Genomic DNA, 18,790 nt, shown 5'->3' with positions numbered 1-18,790 from the left:
CACTAGAATCTAAAACCCATGAATCATCAACACTTTCTAAAGACAGAAGCAACACATCCTCATCACATTTGTTACTTACCACATTTTCCTCCTTGTCTCCATCTGATTTATCTCCTTCATTTTTCTTTCGATTCCAGCAATCTTTCTTTTTATGACCTAGTTTCCCACAGTACCAACAGTAGTTCGGTCCTCTCGATTGAGACCTCTTCCCCTTTGACTTTCCTCTTTGTAAGGAAACTTGGCAACAAAGAATATAACAGTTTCCACATAACCATAATAGATCTAAAATAAATACGAAATTAAAATCCACATGTAAGAGAATAGACAACATATCCACAAAATTGTTACACAAGATATACCCTGGAAAACCCTCATTGAGGGAAAAACCTAGCCTCCAAAAGCATCCATCATCATGTATTATTCAGCAAAAAATACCATTTCCATACAACCATGGAAGCCTTCATGGCCATAGCCACAACTGAGAAAACTATGTGAATAAGCATGAATCCACACATCCCATGCCATGCTTTCAACCTTCACAAATGCTCCCTTGGCTAACCTGTCAAGCCTTGTCCCACTCGACTCTTGCCTTTTGTCTTCTCCTTGTCACTCTTTCTCTCTTGTCTACAACAACTACCCTTGTAGTTGCTTATATAGTAGCAGATCCCACAAAACCACTAAGTGGTATTACATAAACCATGTGCTAAAACCATGTGCTACCTAACCCATTGACCCCATATTTAATATTGGGCATTTAATTCTTTTCCCCAATATCAAATAATTACATGAAATATTATCACAATGTTACAATACAACTCATCAAGAATATTCTATGAGAATCTTTACATGTTGCACGTCCATCTAGGCACAACATTACATAACAAAATAAAATAATAAAATAACAATATTATGCAATGTGTGCAACACCCATTATCTCAACAATCTCCCACTTGTTGTATACATTGCATAGGGTCAATCTGTAGCCACATAAATAAACAAGGGAACAATCTCTCCCAACACATCCACCATCATGGATCAAAATACACCAAGTGCTCCATCCTGGTACCCGCAACAAAATCAAAGTATCCAGCATCTCGAATATGAATGATCTCACCTCCTATTATGCCATTGCCACTGGACATACATAGAAGCCATCCAAAGAGAAAACCACCCAACCTGTCACATTAGAAGATCATAAAATCCTATACCAACTGAAATTCCAAGCACAAAAACTTGATCCAAAGGTAATCACATGTATCCGTAGTTGTCAAAATATCCATAGCTGAAATAGCACCCACAGCAAGTGCCAAACCCATCCAACTATCCATACCTCAAAGGTATAACAAGTGAATCTCATATCACTGACATATCCAATCTGTAACCTACAATCACAAGCCTCAAGAGCAATACCTGCCACATATATACCAAGAAGCTCCCACTGCAAAAGATAATGTCAAATCTATAACCAATCCACTTACAACATCTCAAAGAGGTGAATCCATGTAGTATCAAGGACATCCACAATACATAATCCAATATCCTACAAGAAAAAACTCTCATAAAAAGTCTCCAATAGTCTCCCAAATTCTCCACAACCAATAGAGGAAAGAGAAAGAAATAACCATGTCATCTCTCACATGACATGCATGAGCACAAACCAGTGATCACAATATCTATCCAATGTAAGCAAAAACTGAACATCCAGGAAGATAACCAAGACCAGAGAAACCATGCAAATCATAACTTGTATCATGTCCTTCTACACACACCTCTAGATGTAAACTATGCAAGTATGATCTCCTCCATAAAACCCCAATAAGAAGCCTCAACAACACCCAAACCATACCATATAGCTAATCATGAATGTAAGCCTCTCACAAGAAGATCAAACTCAATAAAACCATTCCTAATCCAAGGAAAATGCCCAATACAAAACCATCTCCCAAACTCAACCAACATAACAACATATGCACATGGAGATAACCAATACTTAACCATCTCTCAAATGAACCCTCCAGAACTAACTCATGTACCATAGCTCAAGATCCATACCCATGAAAGAAAAGCATAAATATAATGCAACTGAGAGAAAATAATGGGCTATACCTCTCAAGTAGCAAACCGCCGAGTAGACCAAGAGTGGGGAATGAGAATGCTCATCAAGATACCCAAGTCTCCAACCAAGACTCATCTAAGAACAATCTCCTCTCAAGTCCATATCAGGTGACTGCCCCTCGGACTTCCTGCTGAAACCATCAATCGTCTCAACAAATACTTCTCTAATCCAAGAGAAATCAGCATCACCACTGTCTCTAAGTATCCATGAGCACCTGTAACCAATCAATCCATGCCAACTCCAAATGTAACATAGCAATATCATGAAGTATCCAGCTTATGATCAGTGTACTCAATACCAAGAAACTAAACCAAGATCAATGTCCAAGTTTCAACCATGGCCTCAGGAACATAAACATGACAACATGATCTTACCATCTCAACTAAAGAGATAACATGCTCCACATGAACACACCATAACATGTCACAACTCTAAATGCGTATCAAGAGTATACCATGACATAATAATGAAACCATCCTTATACCAAGGATAACATGCCAAATAATAGCATAAACCACACCTTTTCCAAGAATTCTGTGAGTCCTCAAGATGCAACTATCTCCACATACCAGGAAGAACCATCTCCACACACCATGAAGATAACCAAGAACTCCATGAGTCCTTAAGATCTAACCATCTTCAAACACCATGAAGATAACAAGTGCACCATGCAAATGTCAAAGATGATTCTGCAGCAACAGGATCTAAGACAAACCTCCAACATCTGAAAACACTGAATAAATATATCAATGCCAACAACTCCCACTCAACCGTGGTACCAAGTCACCTATGGCATCATAAAATCCATCCTCTCCAAACCAAGAAGATATAAACCAAACCAAGAACTAATCCTGCACTGTCACCCCATCACTGTCACAAGCTCTCACTAAACCATGTATCCAAGCTATCCATGACATAATGATGAAAAACCATCCTCTAACCATGAGAATCAACCAAGGCATCAAACCATCAAAGAGCTCAAAGTTCACATCATGAGCTCCTCAAAAGAAACCAAATAACCATGATCCTCAAACAAGAAGATATACCACCATAACCAAATCAGAAAATCCAAGCTAATGAACATCAAGGATGTACCTGTATAACCAATCATGTCATGCCAAAATCTATGACACCATGATCACATCTATGAACCGAGCATCTGGCTCTCAATATGTCCAACCTGTCAGCATAGTCAACCACAATCCTCCACCATGACTATACCTGGTAACAACATCTCATCCCTTCTACATGAAGAAAAAATCAGCAAATCATGTGGCTTAGGGCATAGACAAGCCAAATCCAAGCCACCAATCTAAATATGCATCAATAATGAAAGATCAATGGGCAAAGACAACCCATAACCAAGCCATAAATGCAATCTGTAAGTATAGACCACTTAAAACACTGCACAACTTGTAGACCCAACAAGTCATCATGCATATCCAAACTCAAACATTGATAACCATATCATCATGAGACCAATCTGAAATATGAACTGAGTATACAATGACATCAAATCTTAAATTTCCAATGCCATAAACTCACAATGTTACCATAGTCAAAATATACCTATAAACTATTCAGATAAATATATCAACAAATAAATCATGTCAAACTTGCACCAAATCTGAACCAATGTGTATAGCTCTTCAAGAGCTTTCCGTTGACTACTCGAAGTCCAAAATCTGACTCCGTATGCCCAAGTTATGCCCTAATCTGTGCTCAAAATAAACAACATCTAACTTTAGGGCTCTGAAAACTTAACAAAATTTCAAAATCATGGAACCAAACCTACACCATCTTGTAGTGCTCTGAATTAGCTTTCCAACGCCTATAAGAACTCTGAAATCCAATATTCTGAGAGAAAGTTATGGCCGTTTTACTAAGACAATCTTTTTACCATTTTCAGTACGATTTTTCATTTTTAATTTTTTTTTTGTGACGAAAATTTCGACGGGATTAGATTTGATGGCCATCATGGGCTGAAACCAAAAAACTCTTTCATTTCCTCTAAACATGGCCAAACTAGGGCATATTATATATCAAAATTTATGGAAATGTTGACCCGAATCTAATGATGAGGTTTGTTTTTACCTAAGAGGTCATTTTAACAAGCTACCCCCCAAAACCCTCATTTAAATGAAACATCCAAAAAATCTTTTTGTCCAACAATTTCACATGCCCAAATCTTTTAACATCCCATCATAATAGCAAATCCAAAACCCTCAGATCTGCAATAATTATTCATATATCTTGCCCCTTTTTTTTTATCCTCTCATGCATTCCCATGAATTCAATCTAGGGTTATAAACAATAAAACCATAGCTCTGATACCACTTGTAAGGAAACTTGGCAACAAAGAATATAACCATTTTCACATAACTCATAATAGATCTAAAATAAATACGAAATTAAAATCCACATGCAAGAGAATAGACAACATACCCACAAAATTGTGACACAAGATATACCCTGGGAAACCCTCATTGAGGGAAAAACTTAGCCTCCAAAAGCATCCATCATCATGTATTATTCAGCAAAAAATACCATTTCCATACAACCATGGAAGCCCTCATGGCCATAGCCACAACCGAACAAACTATGTGAACAAGCATGAATCCACACATCCCATGCCATGCTTTCAACCTTCACAAATGCTCCCTTGGTTAACCTGTCAAGCCTTGTCCCACTCGACTCTTGCCTTTTGTCTTCTCCTTGTCACTCTTTCTCTCTTGTCTACAACAACTACCCTTGTGGCTGCTTATATAGTAGCAAGTCCCACAAAACCACTAAGTGGTATTACATAAACCATATGCTAAAACCATGTGCTACCTAACCCATTGACCCCACATTTAATATTGGGCATTTAATTCTTTTCCCCAATATCAAATAATTATATGAAATATTATCACAATGTTACAATACAACTCATCAAGAATATTCTATGGGAATCTTTAAATGTTGCACATCCATCTAGGCACACCATTACATAACAAAAAATAAAATAGTAAAATAACAATATTATCCAATGTGTGCAACACCCATTATCTCAACACTCTTGATTTCCCACAATTTCTAGAGTTACTTCCTCTCTCAGCCGTTCTGCCCCTACTTTGTGCATTCAAAGAACTTCATGATGTAGATCCACCTGAGGATTTCCTACGAGTTTTCTCACTCAAAACAACACCAATCACATCATCATATTTTAGGGTACTAGATCCAAGAACAGAATTACTCACAGCCATTACCAAGCCATTCCAGCTTTTAGGCAAAGAACACAAAATCAAGAGAGCCCTAATTTCTTCATCAAAATTGATATCCACAGAAGATAATTGACTAGTAATAGTATTAAACTCATTTAAATGATCTGCAATAGATCCACCTTCTGCCATTTTCATATTAAATAAATGCTTCATGAGAAATACCTTGTTTGAAGCAAAGCGCTTTTCATACAGTGTCGCTAGGGTTTTCATCAAATCTTCTGTCATCTTTGCTATTGTAATATTAAATGCCACCAATGGTGCCAGGCATAACCGAATGCTACTGAGTGCCTTTCTATCCAAAAGATCTCATTCAACCTCTAACATAGTTCCTTGATTCTTGGCTTTGCCTTCCAATGGCTTCCATAAATCCTTCTGATAAAGATAATCTTCCATTTGCATCTTCCATAACTAAAAGTTCTAACCATTAAACTTGTCAACCCTCAGCTTACCCTCATCTGCCATTGCTCCCACTCAACCGTGAGACTCTCACTCAACCGTGAGACTCCCACTTAATCATGAGACTTTCCTACAGAGGATAACTGAAAGACAACCTCGCTTTGATACCACTTGTTAGGATAAACCACGGACAGAAATAAAAACTACATGCAAATATAACCAATAACAGAAAAATAATATAACACACAAAAATGAACACAAAGCACCAAGATTTAACATGGTTCACCCAATCCCTAAGCTACGTCCACCAAATAGCAAGTCCAATCTTATTACAATCCAGTGATTACAACTTGATTACAATTCGTAATCCCTTACAGCTCAATACCGCCGCAAGAACCAATTTTGCATCACAACATAATGAAAAAATACCTAACCCTAAACCCTTTTATACAAGTATTTTATGTTATTTTAGGGTTACAACATGTCAGCCATATGTCAGCCATAACTTTAGTGGCAAATCTATGAATGGAAAATAGTACCAAAAAAATTTCTACGAATGGCGAATCGTACCAAAAAAATTTATCAAGGCGATGACCCGAACCCCACTAATTATGAAGTATGTACAATACTTTCCTGATCAGTCACCATAATCTAACAATGTGAAGTGAAACAAAATTACTATAGGAGCCGAGTGAGCCATTTTTCCTATATGTGTCAAGCATCAGCAACTAGTAAGTGTTGAGTAACACAAAATTAACATATGAGTTTATGTCTTCACAAACTCAGATGTAAATCATTTTTAAAGCTGACATGGGATGAATCTCGAAGGATCTTGAAGATAAGATCAAATCTTTTGCATTACCTATGTAATCAGCATGCAGCTAATAAGAAAAATGGAGAAGGCATGCAACCAATAGGAAAAGTGCAAGAAATGAGCAGGAAATGAAGATTTAATATTGATAATAGATTCATACCTAATCTTTAAAAGAAGGATGATAACCCATTATGTATAGAATGAGGATGCATGAGAGAGAAGTGTATGGGTAAATTATAGCAAAGTGTAGAAGGGTAAAAATACTTAGTGAAGCATAAAGTAGCATTGTAGAATCTAGTTGATCAAGAACAGAGTATCAAAACCTCGAAGAGTGAAATATCAGATCATGTAAGGATCAAAGCAGACAGAGCAGAACAAGGATCTGGAATCAGCAATTGAAGATTGCAAAGTTATCAGGTCAAAGGCTTTCTAATACTTTCTAGCAATTGTATTAGATATGGAAATCCTATAGGTTGGCCTAGCAGCCATTTGTAAATCATTTAATAGGGTGGCATTCCAAGTGAATGTACTAAAGTCCTTTAACCAGGCCTACTTTTAGTAGGGTAGTGAAATACTTTAACCAGGTCACTTTTGATAGGGTGTAAAGTCTTTAACAAGATAGGCCTTTTACAGGCAGACCATTGGAAGTGATCAAACATTGTAACCTTGAATAGTCACATATTGTTGTAGTGATATTTTGTGGGTGTCATCAACACCCTAGTTTTACCTTCTCATTTTGGAGGGTTTTTGGTTTACCAAATTTGTGTGTTATCTATTTTCATGCATGTCTTTACTTTCATGTTTATTAGATGAATTAGATGTATGTGGATGATATTAGTTAAAAGGTTTTAAAATGGTTAAAGTTAGTTACTTCTAATTCACAACCGCCCCACCACCCAAAAAAAGTAAATCTTCCCACTTGTCCAAAATACATGTTTCTAAGATGGTTATTAACCTCTTTGCTCAAAAGGTGAAATATTCTATATGTGGTTCAAACTGAGTAAATTATTGAAATGCCTCTAACTATAGCATGGTATTCCACCATGATTTAGAGATGCTATAGAAGGAGAACCAAAAGGGGAATTGCTCACTCCAGACAGTTATCAATAAATTGGTCAATGTTTCTACTTTGTAAGGATCATACCAAAGTAGGAGGAAGTTTGATTACCTATTGTGGTTTGAATCTACAACAGAGCTTCTTTGGATCTAAGCCTATAAAGATTGGTTGGAGACGGTGGAAAGTAAGAGCGACAAGTAGAGTAATGGTTGTTGTTGTGCAAACTGTGAAGGATGCTCCTGAGAAGAAAATTATTACCAAGTAAAGAAGGGTTGTTGTGACTAGAATGGGTGTGGTCACTTCCCTTGGTCATGATCCAGATGCTTTCTATAGCAATCTTCTTTAGGGGAAAAGTGGTGTTAGTGAAATCAAGAAGTTTCACTGCAAGGATTTTCCAAATAAAATAGTAGGTAAAATATGACCATTTTGATAGATGGTTGGGTTACACCAAAACTATAAAAAAATAGAGATAAATCTATGCTTTACATGCTTATTTTTGGAAAGAAAGCATTGGAAATGGGTGGAATGAAGGTGTTCAATGATGCAGTAGAAGCACTAAGGATTTCTTACAGGAAAATGAATCCATTTTGTGTACCTTTTGCAACAACAAATATGGGATCTGCAATGATGGCAATGGATTTGGGATGGATGGGTCCAAACTATTCTATATCTACTGCTTGTGCAATAAGAAATTTATGTCACATAGCTACTGCAAATCACATCATTTGAGGAGAAGTTGATTGAGTGTTCTTTAGTGGTTCTAATGTTACAATTATTCCAATTGGTCTTGGGGGATTATTAGCTTGTAGAGAATTATCAGAAAGAAATGATGATCCCACTAAAGCAGCATGGCCATGGGATGCAAATCATGATGGATTTGCCACCTAGGGAGCGACCTCTTCAATAAAGCTCATTTGGATTTAATGTTCCATCATGATACACATTGAATATGAAAAAGTGGTAGGATTGAAGAAGGCAGAATACAAAAATTTGATAGCATCAATATTGTTTTAGTGAAATTTGAGTGGATTTCTTCAAAGAGTAAATTATTTGGATGCATTATTACTTTCTCTTCAGCTGGAATATTCAGACCCATAACGGTAATTGTCAAGCCTAGAAAGGATTATGAAATAGTTGCAAAGCATCTTCAATGTGCACAGATCTTGAAGCCATAATAAGGCTCCATAAACACCTTATCCTTCATGTGATTTAATAGTTTTCATGTTCCATCTCTTTAATCAACGATCTGTATCATTTTGGGTTAAATATTCTAGAGGTTAATTAACCTCACCCAAATTAAGTATTTTGGGGGTAGTTATTAACCTTTATGTCTATATAAGGAGTCACTTTTGGCTTTGTAGAGGACTTTTTGGATTTGGAAATAAGGGGACACTATGTTAAAGTTTTGGTAGCAAGACAATTTTTGGAAAGTGTATATAGATTTTATTCTTGTGGTCAGAAATTTCTTTTATGTTCTTGGTGCAAAGAAATAAAAGGAAACACATTTTGAGTTCTCTTTCTAAATATCTGAAAGTTGAGATGTTGATCCTTTCTTTTAAATGGGTGTTTTCATAGTATTGTGCAAATGTTCATTAATTATCATATCAACATTGTGCTAATAGTAGACTTCGAGTGTAGATCTTGATTGTTGTAATTAGCTCATTTATGTTAATTAAAGAAAGTAGTGAAGTTGTGTGGTGCATTTTTCATCATGATCTTTCTCATCTTTTATTTAAAAACTTCAAAATTATATCATATGAGGGAGCTACCCCTCTAAACATAGAGGAAGGCCACATACAAAGGGCTTATCCAACTTTTGTGAATAGTTTTCCACATACACTCATTGGGCCATTTTTACAGTGACAAATTTGTTTACCAAATGATTTTTGGTGATTCTATTGGGGACCAAAACAAGAAAGATTAATTAGTCGACTGTGATGAAACAATGTGGTATTGCCACATGAGAATGTGCTTCCAGTTCTACAACCAAATCTTGGCTTCTAGGATACATAAGAAAATATTATTTTACATTTGAACACTCTAGCCTAGAGGTATAGATGAAGTTCTTAGCAATATCATCAAGTAAATCAATTTCTAGAAGAAGAAGAAGAATTTGGGGGAATCTTGCGAAGAGCTCCTATTGGTCAAGACATTGTAGTCATTGAAAGAAAAGTTGTTATTCCAAGAAGGAATAGGCAAAATCTTGTTCACATCCAAGGTCAAGTAAATAATAATTAGTAAGCTAGTTGATAAAGGTACCTTCCTTTGATTAAAGGTTGGTGACTCTATTTTGAAGTCTGAATATTGTCAATTCTATTTGAGGTCTAAATTCAAAACATGGTTTGGTACAAAGGGAAAGTGGAAAGTGGTAGTGATAGTGATAGTGACAAGGAATACTTTTCATACTCAAAGAAATAGATTCCTAGTGAACCTCTATAGATAAATTTCTTGAAGAATTTCTGTGGTAGTAGGAGGCTAGATCCTAGAATGGTTCATCCTTGCTACAAATTTTTTAAAAGAACAAAAAAGATTATGGAAAAGATTATGGATTTCTTTCTCATGATCATGATTATTTATTTGAAAAAGGCTTAACATATAAAGATAAAGGTCTCTTCGCAAAATGCCTTTCATCTAAATCAACAATGAAGAATAATGGGAATGTCTCTCATTCACCTGTCTCTAAACAAAATCATATTTTCCTTGATCCCAAGTAATCTAACTTCTTGAATAGTTTCTATGATGGACAGAAACTAGATCCTACAAAGATCCATCCATCTTTGCTCCAAGCTTTACAAAGGATAGATGAAGAAGATGGTAAAGATAATTCATTTTTCTCTCACAAAGAAAAACCATTTTCAAAAAGAAGTTCCATGTGCTATTATAATGAAGAACTTGATAAGAAAAGTGATTCATGTAAATTGAGGATGGATAATGGTGGTAAAAAAGGTGCCCCAATGCTTGCACCTATTTCTCATCAAAATCATACTTCCATTGATCCCAATTAGGTTGAATTTTTAAAAAGCTTCTATGGAAATGCACACTTGGATCCTAACAAAGTACATCCTTCTTTACTTCAAACACTGCGAGAACTTGAGAAAGAAGACCCATGCAAGAATTATTTTCTTGATAGCACAACATCTCTTGATCCAAATGTTAGAAAGGACTCATCTAAATCTTCATGCATGAAAGAAGACAGGGATTCTATGTCTAATCAAGGAGAGGGTCAATAAATGGAATCTATAGGAGAAGAAGGGTGTCCTAATGTATTAGGGCATCACTATGAAGATTTTAATACCTAAAACATTGTATTCAATCATCTCAATCCTAATGAGAAAGAAAAGGAAATATCAAATGTTTCTCAAGGAACTACACAACATATGATTAAAGATGAGGGAAATATGGATAAAGGTAAATTCAATACTAATTTTAGTCCTACTTGGTGCCTCAATGCTTCAAATGATGACCCCTAATCATTAATGATGAGAACTCTATTGCTGAAGTCAATTCTTTAGAATATTTTTCACAATCTTCTACCATTACCACTGATGAAGAGATAACCTCAAGTGAAATCTTGCAGACATATCCGTTAACTCGTGAGATTGAAGTCTTTACTTTTGAGGATGTTGAGGAGATTTTAGAAAGTGGTATGATCATCACAAGAGTAGAAGATCATTCTCAAGGGAGAGATTATGAGTTGTCAAGAAATCCTTTTCAAGGTTACATGCAAGTGGAATATGAAGCTTTCCCATTTTGTGAAGATGGTCATCAAGAAGAATCATTGAACCAAGCTTGTGTAAACATTGATGAATATTTAGTGACAAGTACAATGGACATGGAAATTAAAGATCAGTTTCAAGTAAAGGAAGATGAAACATCAGTTCCTCACTCTTTGTCATGCATGAAACTTGAATTTGAAGCATTCAAGTTCACAAGTGGAGACTGCAATGAAGAAAACATTGTGATGGTATCTTGCACTAGAGAAGTACTTGGCCTTGAAGAAATGTGTTGTGATCTAATGATTGAAAAACTTGAATATGAAGGCATAGATGATGATGCTCTTTTAAAAGAATTTACCTTACATCAATATCAACTAATGATCGATTCTCCTGATCTGATAGACTCATTAGAGAATGTGCACACCAAAATTGAAAAGATGATTGTTTCTTCTTTGAGCGATCTGATGGAAGAAGAGGAATAAATACATTATGGGAAGATTCAATGTGACAAGGATGTGCATTAATATTGGAATAATTTGATAGAGAATACAAATAAAATTATTCTCGTGGAAAAGAAAGAGTTTCTGGTGTCACAAATAAGTTTAGGAATTCATGATGACCAATAACTAGAATTTCAAGTAGAGGGCTTGTCAAGTAGAGAAAAAGATCATAAATGCATTTAGGAACCTGAGAGCCTTATACTTTAAGTCTTTGAAAATGAAGTCGTGAATGGCATGAAACATGAAGTAGAGTTGATTCCGAAGTTAGAGATTTTTTATGAGACATGGTTATTTGGATACATTTCTTTATCAAGTGATGTGAAGCATACTAGCAATCTCAAAATTAGAATTCAAAAAGAGAACTTATACTTGAGTCCATAGGAACCTAAAAGTTGCCACATGCTAGCATGCCATGGTATTTATTTTCCCCTACCAGTGAATGGATTTGCATGATTGTACTTTGAGTCACTGGAGGTAGGGAAACCTACCTTGTACATAGTCTAGTTAGGAGTTTTTGTTGTGTTGTTTTGTTGCGCTTAGTCTTTCTTTTAGTTGTCCCATTTTTGGTGTTCATTCCCTCTTTTGTAAAGTGGTTCCTCGTGTGACTCTATAGCCCAATGGATAAGGCACTATTCTAATTTTTTTGGATTTAACCTTCATCCTTATAAAGTCCTTGTCCCTAGATAGATCTAGTTGTTGCCCAAATATTAAAATTGCCTAAGTTCCTGCCTTTTTGATGATATGGTTATTTTTAGAATATGCCTCATTTTAAACATTAAAATGGTCATTTCCTCTTAGAGTTTTGAAGAAATTTAAACCTCCAAATATCTCTAGTTCATACGCAGCTCTGTCCAGCACTTCAAAATTTCAAAATCCAGCTTCTAAGTCAAAAGTTCTCACAAGTTAATGGAAGGAACCAAAATATGTATTTTTAATCAAAATCTTACCATTAACCTCTCCATCAAAAGGTTAAGATAAGTTTACAAAATTAACCTTTTAAAAAGGTTAAGGTTTGGGGGTCAAAACATGTATTCCAAACCAAATCATTAACCATTAATATTTTTAAAAAGAGGTTAATGTTCGAGTCCAAAATACATGTTTCTAAGATGGCTATTAACCTCTTTTCTCAAAAGGTGAAAGATTCTATATGTGGTTCAAATTGAGTAAATTATTCAAATGCCTCTAACTGCAGCATGGTGTTCCACCATGATTTAGAGATACTATGGAAGGAGAGTCAAAAGGGGAATTGATCACTTCAGACAGTTATCAACAAATTGGTCAATGTTTGTACTTTGTAAGGATCATACCAAAGTAGGAGGAAGTCTGATTACCCACTGTGGTTTAACTCTACAAGATAGCTTCTTTGGATCCAAGCTTATAAAGATTGGTTGGAGATGGTAGAAAGTAAGAGCAACAGGCAGAGTAATGGTTATTGCTATGCAAACTGTGAAGGATGCTTTTGAAAAGAAAATTATTACCAATAAAAGAGGGGTTGGTGTGACTGGAATGGGTGTGGTCACTTCCCTTGGTCATGATCCAGATACTTTCTATAACAATCTTCTTCAGGGGAAAGTAGTGTCAATGAAATCAAGAGCTTTGACTACAAGGATTTTCCAACTAAAATAGTAGGTGAAATACAATAGATTTCAATAGATGGTTGGGTTGCACCAAAACTATAAAAAAAAATGGATAAATCTATGCTTTACATGCTTATTTCTGGAAAGAAAGCATTGGAAATGGGTGGAATGAAGGTGTTTAATGATGCAGTAGAAGCACTAAGGATTTCTTGTAGGAAAATGAATCCATTTTGTGTACCTTTTGCAACAAAAAATATGGGATTTGTAATGATGGTAATGGATTTGGGATGGATGGGTCCAAACTATTCTATATCTATTGCTTGTGCAACAAGAAATTTCTGTCTCATAGCTACTAAAAATCACATCATTCAAGGAGAAGTTGATTGCATGTTCTCTAGTGGTTCGAATGCTACAATTATTCCAATTGGTCTTGGGGATTTGTAGCTTGCAAAATATTATCAGAAAGAAATGATGATCCCACTAAAGCATCATGACCACAGGATGCAGATCGTGATGGATTTTCCACCCAAGGAGGGAGCTCTTCCATAAAGTTCATCTCGATTTAATGTTCCATCATGATACATATTGAATATGAAAAAGTGGTAGGATTGAAGAAGATACAATACAACAATTTGATAGCATCAACACCATTTTAGTGAAATTTGGTTGAATTTCTTCAAAGAGTAAATTATTTGGATGTATTATTACTTTCTTTTCAGGTAAAATATTTAGTCCCATAAGGGTAATTGTCAACTCCAGAAAGGATTATGAAATAGTTGCAAAGTGTCTTCAATGTACACAGATATTGAATCCATAATAAGGCTCTATAAACACCTTACCCTTCATGTGATGTAATGGTTTTCACCTTCTATCTCTCTAATCAATGATCTTTATCATTTTGGGTTAAAGATTGTAGAGGTTAATTAACCTCACCCAAATTATGTATTTTGGAGGCAGTTCTTAACCACGAAGAGGTAGTTCTTAACCTCTATGTCTATAGAAAGGAGTCACTTTTGGATTTGTAGGGGCTTTTTGGATTTGGAAATAAGTGGACACTATGTTAAAGTTTTTGTAGCAAGACAATTTTTGGAAAGTGTGTACAAATTTTATTCTTGTGATTAGAAATTTCTTTTATGTCCTTGGTGCAAAGAAATAAAAGGAAACACATTTTGAGTTCTTTTTCTACATATCTAAAAGTTGCGATGTTGATCCTTTTTTTGTAATGGGTTTTTTCATGGTATTGTGTGAATATTCATGAATTATCGAATTAGCATTATACTAATAGTAACCTTCAAGCATAGATCTTGATTATTGTAATTAGCCAATTTATGTTAATTCAAGAAAGCTGTGAAGTCATGTAGTGCATTCATCGTCATTAGGTTTCTCATCTTTTAAATTTTGGTTTCATTTTTATTTAAAAACTTCAAACTATATCATATGAGGGAGTTGCCCCTCTAAACACAAAGGAAGGCCGAATACCAAGGGCCTATCCAACTGTTGTGAACAATTTTCCACATACACTTAGTTGGGCCATTTTTATAGTGACAAATGTTTATCAACAAGCTTGATTGTGAAATTCTTTGCAACACACATAGAATAGAGAAACATTCATGGCATGGGAAACCAACAGAACCTATATGATTCTTCCATGACAACCCAAACTTGAAGAATATTTATTATTTATAGAGGCCCAATTACTATTCATTAGGAAGGTTACTATTTTTAGATAGTTAATATCAGTTAGTAGAACCAATTGTATTACTCTTATGGGGAATATATTTACTAAGATTGTTTCAAAACTATATTATGGAGGCTATAAAGATGGCTATTTTAGATTTTTGTGAGGTTGACAATTTTATCACTTATACTCGCACATTTCATTTTTGTTACATTTTTATGTTTACTTTAGAATTGATAAAACTTTATGGCTAATCTCAAAAATTCTATTGGAATTCATTATTCTTGTGATGGTACTCTTTTGTTATCAATCCACTTTTACATATGATGTAGAATGATTATCTTAGTATTTATGGTTGAATGCATATATGATTGTCAAGTCTGTTGAATTTTATGATTATATTTTTTAGGTAATAATAAATCCTTTTTCAACATTCAAGATCATGATAATGAATGGATGTTATCACTTTTTAAATGTTTTCTTTTTTTTTTTAAAGAGAGGCAAATGCGTTAACTTGGAGCTGTGAACTAGCAAGGCCACAAATGGGGGACCTCATCCCCATTAGATTTGAACCTTGATGGCAAGGATAACAACTCAATAACTTAACCATCACAACATGCCACTATTGGAAACTATTTTCTAGTTAAAAATATTGTAAAAAGATAATAGTTCATTTAAGATTCTACAAGAGAGCTATACTCTATTTCAAAATCAAAAGGGTACAATCATGGGAGATCAACCCAACTATTGGTTTAGAATTTCATCCTCATGTAGGGTATATATTTGTTGTGATATCTAAAGGAAACAACTATGTGAGGATAAATTTTTTGACCAATAGATTTTTGGTTATTCTATTGTGAAAGATTTTAAGTCAATTTATAAATCAATAGTCACTTTTTCATGGGACAAATTGGTTCCTCCCCATGAAAATATATTTCCTATAGTTCAACCAAATTCAAACTTCCAAGACATATAAGAAGATATTATTAGTGAAATTAAACATTATATTGGTGTCTTAGGAGAAGCCCTAAGGACTATATAAAACTTGGTTCTACAAAGAGAAGAAGACATTGGCACAATTAATTTGAGTTTTTTACTATATACGAATAGGGGAAGAGAATCTTAGAATTGGGCACTAAACTTAGCACCAAATCCACCTCCAATCCCTAGAAACAAAAAATGTCCTACTATCTAGTGCCATAAAGTTACATTATATTTTATTCATACAAGAGTCTAGGAGATGCATTAGATCATTGAGTAAAATAGGTGTAGTGGAGCCTATCACTAAGGCTTTGAAAAGTCCAGGTCCTATACCAAACTATATCTCTTGAAAATCTAAGAGTAGACCACCCTCTCCTAAATACACATTGTCCCTTATTCCTCAAGATTTTACCTTACATGAAAAAATCCAACTTTCAATAATTAACCTTACACCAATTAATTTTATCATGCCAATGTTACAACCTTGGGGAGCCATAATTAGACCTCTTAACCTAGGGTCTAACCTTAATTTTTTGCATAAAGGTGCAAGGGAAGTATTACCCAGGTTTAGTGGGGATGGAAAGATGACCACTAATGAGCACCTAGATACCTTGAATGTTTCTTGTGGCATATTGGCTATGCAAAATCACAATGTGGTTGCAAGATTATTTAAACAAACTCTCACTAAAGGTACAATTCAATGGTTTTTCTAATTACCTAATTGCTTGATTACTAAATAGAATGATATGAACACAAAATTTGAACCCAAATTTAAGAAGTAGAAGATGAACATGCACTTCTATCTCAACTCACCCAATTAAAGAAGGAAATATGAGCCCATGTGGGAAATCATCACTAGATATGATAAAATTATCAATAGAATTACTAATTCCAAGAGACTAACACCAAGAATCAACAATACTTCTTTATAAATTTCATGCCTCAAACTTTGGTTTCACTTATGGGGGTAAAGTGTGTCAGATTTAGAAATGGACCAAACCCTTGCTATTAAAATTGAAGATGAGCTCATCACTATTGGGAGGTGGAAGAAAGAGGTTCAAGCACCTATTTACCAAGCATCTACAACCTATTGTGCTATGATGCAAAGGCTAATGCATGATTTTATTTCTTTAAAAATACAACTACCTAAAACTAATGTACTAGAAAATCAACCTTATCATGAAATCCCAAGGAGGTACTCAAACTAAAATGTGAGTTCATCTGGAAGAGAACTACAATTACCACAACACAACAGAAGTTGGTAATCAGGCCAAATGTAGGGGAAGCCAACATGTGTATCTTTCATTTGATAGATGGACATAATGGTGGTTCATGTCTAGAGGTGATAAGATATGTGTAGATGAATAGCCAAATGGAAACTATATAAGAACCAACTAAAAATGAGAGCCCTCCTTAGGAACATGGAATTCTGGTAAGTTACTTTCTCGAATATGAATTGGACTCAAAAAGAGGAGGATATATATCAGTGACCTTGGAGGAACCCTCATGCGTAGTGTTGATGAGAATCCAACACAATCCAAAACTATTTGGTTATATATATTCCCCTGAATATGTGAACAAATAAAAGGAGATAGTAACTCAAACTAATGGAGGTTCAAAGGTTCAAGATTAATATGTAGCCAAGGTTCAACTACTTCAAAGGTTTGAATATAGCTCCTCACTTTATATTGTAGAGTTTTAAAAATCCTCTAAGATTGAAATTTCCTTTTTTGAATACATCTTACCAAATCCTAGGGAATCAAATAAACTAATTGATTATGTGAAAGGTAATAGTTCAAAAGAGTAAGTTGGTAAATATATGATGAAATCTTAATTTTCAAATCCTTCCTAACCTTCTACCTCCAAGAAATAAATTTTCATTGAAACTAAAATGAAAATTCTTATTGAACCCCAACATTTTCCATGTGTTAATTTGGAGCCTTTCCATGTCCCATTATTCATTCATAGTCACAAACTAAACAACTTTATATTAATTGACTTTGGTGCTTCCAACAAATTCATACCTTGTTTTGTGGCTAAAGCCTTGGACTAACCTCTAAAGACTTTTGGTATATTTTACTCTATGGATTCTAAAATATACCTTTTCTTGAGTAAGTAAAGGATGCATAGGTGGCATTAGTGCCATATACCAGAAATAAGCTCAATTTGATCATATTGGTTGCCAACATGTTGACTAGTTATGGTATGTTGTTGAGAAGAATAGCTTTCAAGGATTTGGGTGGAGAAATCAAAATGAATTGGTCTCAAGACACCACCCCCATAGGAAAAAAGGTTGTACTTTAGCTTGAGGATAAATCTAAGCACATGATTTTTCCCTTTGAAGATCCTTGACCACAAGTTCTGTGTCAAGAGTGTGAAATTGAGAACTAAATAATGCTACCAAAAAAAGATATAGAAGGGAAAGAATGTGGTCATGAAGGACCTCTATGCACTATAGAATTGATCAAAGCTTTTCTTTACTAGGATTTGGGGTGAGGTTTTTATTAACATCACCTACATAAGAGAATATGTCACATGCCTTTAAATTAGATTTCAGTAACACTAATAACATAACAAAGTATAACGAATTATTGATAGGCTTAGAAGAGTGTAAAATGAGGCCTACCAAGCTGGTAAAAGTTAGAATTGATGTTGAACTAATTGTAAAAAAGGTCCAAACTATTTTTGTAGT

The 18,790-nt window shown here is 34.8% G+C and overlaps 2 pseudogenes; both read left to right on the top strand.

Annotated features, from left to right (window-relative positions):
• The first annotated feature begins 7,532 nt into the window (after window positions 1-7,532).
• LOC149532911 (3-oxoacyl-[acyl-carrier-protein] synthase II, chloroplastic pseudogene) lies at window positions 7,533-8,534 on the top strand (annotated as a pseudogene).
• A 4,753-nt stretch (window positions 8,535-13,287) lies between these two features.
• Window positions 13,288-14,005, top strand: LOC149532910 (3-oxoacyl-[acyl-carrier-protein] synthase II, chloroplastic pseudogene; annotated as a pseudogene).
• Window positions 14,006-18,790: the final 4,785 nt, after the last annotated feature.

This window comes from Cupressus sempervirens, chromosome 10 (assembly GCF_028749045.1).
Source record: "Cupressus sempervirens isolate cs-2001-9-10 chromosome 10, ASM2874904v1, whole genome shotgun sequence".
Lineage (NCBI taxonomy): Eukaryota > Viridiplantae > Streptophyta > Pinopsida > Cupressales > Cupressaceae > Cupressus > Cupressus sempervirens.
Note: the sequence above shows the minus strand (reverse complement) of the source record. Positions and strands in the feature narration are given on the sequence as shown.